Below are 6000 nucleotides of genomic sequence, written 5' to 3'. Positions count from 1 at the left end.
TTTGAAAAATAATATTATATGATTAATTTTGAATGATTATGATATAGTCTAATTTCACGTGCCTATTAAATGTTAATCCCAAATTGTTAAAGTGTTATGAACTTGGCTTTTATATATATCTATATAAAAAAACAAAAACTTTAAAACATCAAAAATCAAAACGTAACACAATGAACTGAATAGCTGCTTGATTTATATTCTCCGCCTAATGAAATCAATCAATTGTGTTTTAAAGTGGAACAATTCCTCAATGTGAATTGCCTGTGGTCAGATGCACTTTCTAATGCTTTGTTAAGTGAATAATAATGTGTTAGAACCCCAAAGTACACAGTACAATATTAGATTCTTGTAGAGTGCAAACATTGCGAATACCATATTTTATCTTGATATTTGAAAGTAGCAGTAAACTATTTGGGGGCTCAAAAAGATGAAGATGTAGATGATTAAGTTTAGGTTGTAAATGTGATGTGAGGATAATGTTTACAATTTGTGTAATTGCTTTAATTTTTTAAAGAAAATTAGGAAAGTTGTTTTCATAATATTATAATATTAAATGTATTCTTTTCCACTTAAAAAAAATTCATTGATATAAATATATACCAATATATATATATATATATATATATATATATATATATATATATTATATATATATATATATATATATACTTTTATAAAATCATTTAAAAAAATAGAGATGATCAATGTTTCCGTAATAAAATTAGAAAAGAATCTACTCGTGTTGCTTTAACGTTTATTTTAACGAATTTTTGTATGATTTTTTTTGTTTTTTTTTTTAAATGATGAAATCTACAAACAATAAACAGGACGTTGGTCAAATGTAAAGCACTTTCCATCAGAGCAAATATTAGAACCAATTACTCAAGTCATTGCTTATTGAAATGAAGACGAGCTGTATCAGTTTAATACTAGTCAGACCAAGATCGACACAGCAAGAATCAGTTGCAGTATCGATTAAGCTGCAGGGTTCACATTGAAATGACTGCATTCTAGTGAAGATCGGCTGTGACAAACAGTTACAAATTGGGACAAAGTGCTAGTGTCTCGGTGCCAATATATGTGACTCAACGCCTCAATGCGGGAAGTCCATTTCATACAAAATGAGCTTAGACTTCTATGTCTGATATTTTTTTTGGTGAAGTTTACAACCAATGTATAAAATATTATAGTCAGGGAAAGATATGATTTGACTGTTTAGGCTTATCAAAATGTTGCCAAAGACGACACACACACTATCCGCAATCACATTCATTTACATGTTGACGAAATCAAATTAAAAAGAAAGAAAAGAAAAAAAAATATAGCTGGGATAGACACCCGGAGTGGTGTTGATGAATTATGAATAAAAACATATATAAGCCATACTGTGTTAAAATTGGTCGCCTGTATCCACATTGCTCTCATCGCTACAATTCAAGTCTCTCCAAAACATCCAGAGCAAGCATTTGTACACTTAAGTCCATGTTTTCTGCAACTACAACGAAGACTGGTACATCCAGATTTACAGGCATAAATAACAACAGCTAACAAGGTTTCTGGAGCAGGGGGTAGGTCTGTCATAATTGATGTCAGACGATTGTTCTTTACGTAATAACCCCAATCTCTTGGGTCCAACTGCTGATCAAATTCGCCAGCCATTGTTGTACCTGGAAATAGATCCGAAGACTGTGGAACTTTGCTGCAGCAGAAGTTGGAGGCAGAGTTTGTGGTTCAACATAGACAACAGACTTGGCAACCTTGCCCTTAAAACATCGAATCCTCGCTTCATTCATAGACTAAAAGCAAAGCCTTCTCCCCAGCATTGATGATGTCGGCTTATTGTGACCAGCTGTTCAGAAAAATATCTGCGATTGTCTGAAATTCTTCTTTTTTAGCTTCTTTAAAGCAACAGATTTTCCTATCCCATAGATTCTAGATGTCGTGTCACACCCAAGTAATGCATGTGCAAAAAGTAGTCTACATGAATTGATTCCAAAAGATCCATTTATACTTCGAATACAACACACTCTTACACCTTGTTTGGCTGATGTGAAGTAAACATTTATATGACTGGGTCGAAAATGGGCATACAGAAGTCATAAATGATCTGTGTCTTCTCCAACCACGACAGTGCCTCGTTTTATGGTTTATTCGAGAGCTGTCATTACGATGTCAACATCCGCATCCTCACTTGCATGTACAGTTTAATGGCCTGAATTTTTCAAAGCTTCAGAGAGGAAGGTTATAAAACGTCCCTTGTTGCTCTTACGGGCCAGGAACATTTCTTTGCACTTGTGGAGAATAGAATTAAAGTCGAAATTAACTTTTACCCCTGCTCCTCCATTTAGTCTCACGTGTGTTCTCTTTTGTAGGAAGTGAAGAATTGCATCCATCCTTAAGAATGTGGGCAGATCTGTATTTAGATGTAACATATGTACAGTATTGTGTGGTGATGTCATTTATAGTTGCGCCACGATTCCAAGGAATTCTTTGTAAAAGAGAACCACCATCTAAAACAAAACAATAATCTCCATCTGGCAGGTCAGTAATTTCTCCACATTCACATTGACTGCACAGAGCATCCCGAAACGATGGTCTCCTTGCCTCTAGAGGCAAACCTGTCGAATCAAACAATGGGGGGAAAGAACGGAGTTCAAAATCAATAATGTTCTCCTTGTTTTCAATTGTTATTTCAGCAACGCTTGTGAGCCGCTGGAACAGCAGTTTTGAGTCAAATGCAGTCTTTTTTTTCCATGTGGCATGTTGTTTTAGTGGCCATGTTAATGAGTTGTTTTTTTTCTTCTTTTATACGAAAAAATAAGAGCGTTCTCACCTATCATACCAGATATAATGTTGTCCCCTAATGCCTTAGCAAAGTGAGCATTGACTGATGAATCAGCAAAACGACCAGTACACATATTACGCAATTCATTTTCCCCGACAAAAGGATTTCTCTCATAGAGATATTGAACGAGTTTCCGATCGAGTATCGTTGTTGTCTCTTTGAGAGAGAGAGAGAGAGAGAGAGAGAGAGAGAGAGAGAGAGAGAGAGAGAGAGAGAGAGAGAGAGCACGAGAGAAGAGAGAGAAAGAGAGAGAGAGAGAGCACGAGAGAGAGAGAGAGAGAGAGAGAGAGAGAGAGAGAGAGAGAGAGAGAACAAAATAGTAATTCCTATCTGGAGATTATCATCATCATCATTGCTTTTTTCACCCTGGGTCAGGGTATAGGCCACAGACAAACAGTTTCCATCCTTCTCTATCCCGAACTAACTTTTAAAAAAATCTCATTCCAGGTCTTACCACTTCTCTGTATATCAGCTTCTTTAATTCTTCTCCATGTTCCTCGTGGCCTTCCCCTTGATCTTCTGCCCTGAGGGTTCCAGTCCAATACTTTCTTTGTTATAGTTGAGTCATTCTTTCTAAGCGTGTGTCCAATCCACCTCCATCGTCTTCTTCCTATTTCCTCTTATCTGGAGATGAAGTCCCCTTATTGTTTATGTTTTGAATTTGTAAACAGATGAATGTTCGAAGAAATTATGTTTTGAAAGATATGCAGTGTTGCCACTTAATGATAACCAATAACTTAAATATTTTGACCTCGACATGATAGAAAGATACAGATTCACGCACGGCCTGTACGATGTCCAGAAGGGATTATTTGTGTTTGCTGACAGTAAGACCAGAGGCCACAAATATACATTGAACAAACCCAGATGCAACACATCACTCAGACAGCATTTCTTTAGCCAGTGTGTAATCGATCGATGGAACAACCTTTTTTGTTGCTATTGTTGTTGCTTTAAAAAAAAAGAATATTTTTTGGGAGGGGGGGGGGGGTTAGTTTGTTTTATTTTTTGGGAGGGGGGGGGGGGGGGGGGTTAGTTTGTTTTATTTTTTTGTTGTTGTTTGTTTTGATTAAAAATAAAGAAATATGGATTATATGGTTTATGTAAATGCTCACAATCCCCTCCCCCAGTCGGTTTATGCCTTAAAAACCAATGAGAAGTGAATAAACCTCGGAAGAAATGATCATAACCGAGTGAATCTGGGGTAAAGCTGTAGAAGCCGTTTAATAATGCCCTTAATGCATATTCTCTTCTTATTTAATCTCTGACGCATGATTTTTAAAAGTAACGAATAGTTTAATGTACACTTCCGAATGAATTGCATCCAAAAGCAGTCGGTCTGGAATTTCATGAATTACTTCCCTTGATCCAACTGCAACGTTACAATCCGTTTTTTGTACTACTACTACTACTACTACTACTACTACTACTACTACTACTACTACTACTACTACTACTACTACTACTACTACTATTACACATTCTATTTAAGGTAGTGTCTCCTTTTTTTGTGTGTGGGTGGATCTTGCCCAAAAAGGGGCACTGTATTCTGCAACACTGTAGCAATGATGTATGGAAGAGGTTTTTAACACTATTTGAGTAGCTCCCCATGATGTTCCAGTCAATAATCTAATTATAATGTTTCTTTTTTGCAGTTTGTTGCATTTGCAATATGTTTTTATAGGTCAAGAATTACCCCAAGGTATTTGAAAGTGAATGTGAGAATGAGCCTTTTCTAAGGGCTCAACTATGAGCCGCTCAGAGCAGGAATCGATTCCTGTGCCTTCCAATTTGAAGTCGAGTGTCATACCAATAAAACACCTAGCCACCCATTCAAAACTAATAAGTATAGTTGCACACAACAGTAACAGAGGGATGATTAAGAATGAAAAGAATATCTCTCAGAAAAAGGTACCATACATTTGACAGTTTTTTAAAGGATTCCACGCAGGACCAGGAAAATTAAACACACCGAGAAATCTCCAGAACAAAGGCAGAGCAACGTCTCGCGGCCGAGAAATCTCCAGAACAAAGGCAGAGCAACGTTTCGCGGCCGAGAAATCTCCAGAACAAAGGCAGAGCAACGTCTCGCGGCCGAGAAATCTCCAGAACAAAGGCAGAGCAACGTCTCGCGGCCGAGAAATCTCCAGAACAAAGGCAGAGCAACGTCTCGCGGCCGAGAAATCTCCAGAACAAAGGCAGAGCAACGTCTCGCGGCCGAGAAATCTCCAGAACAAAGGCAGAGCAACGTCTCGCGGCCGAGAAATCTCCAGAACAAAGGCAGAGCAACGTCTCGCGGCCGCGAGGCTAACTCTAGAGTCTGTCTCGCGGCCGCCAGATCGACTCTATCCACGCGAAAATGACTCTAGCCCAATAGTAGTTCTAGTGGCACTTCTACTACTACTACTACTACTACTACTACTACTACTACTACTACTACTACTACTACTACTACTACTACAACAACAACCACTACTACTACTACTACTACTACTACTACTACTACTACTACTACTACTACTACTACTACTACAACTACTGCTGCCGTTTAATTAAAGAACGCAGAATGTGCTATTTGTTTAACATTGCATATACTGTGTTCTTAAAAACAACGGCACTACTACTACTACTACTACTACTACTACTACTACTACTACTACTACTACTACTAGTAGTAGTAGTAGTAGTAATACTACTACTACTACTACTACTACTACTACTACTACTACTACTACTACTACTACTACTACTACTACTACTACTACTACTACTACTACTACTACTACTACTACTACTACTACTACTACTACTACTACTACTACTACTACTACTACTACTACTACTACTACCACTACTACTACTTTTACTACTACTACTACTACTACTACTACTACTACTACTAGTAGTAGTAGTAGTAGTAGTAGTAGTAGTAGTAGTAGTAGTAGTAGTAGTACAACGACTATTCCCGTGGATAGAGTCGATCTGGCGGCCGCGAGACAGACTCTAGAGTTAGCCTCGCGGCCGCGAGACTAAATCTAGAGTGTGCCTCCCGTACGCCAATTTAACTCTAGAATCTTTTTTTTGTAGAGTCAATCTCGCGTGGTACACCAGTATTGCATTGCATTCTAATAGTCATCCTTCGCATCCATAGGAAA

This window comes from Berghia stephanieae, chromosome 2 (genome assembly GCF_034508935.2).
Source record: "Berghia stephanieae isolate SIO BIC M18660-M18661 chromosome 2, UCSD_Bste_1.3, whole genome shotgun sequence".
Lineage (NCBI taxonomy): Eukaryota > Metazoa > Mollusca > Gastropoda > Nudibranchia > Aeolidiidae > Berghia > Berghia stephanieae.
The sequence above is the reverse complement of the archived record's forward strand: the minus strand, read 5'-3'. Positions refer to the sequence as shown.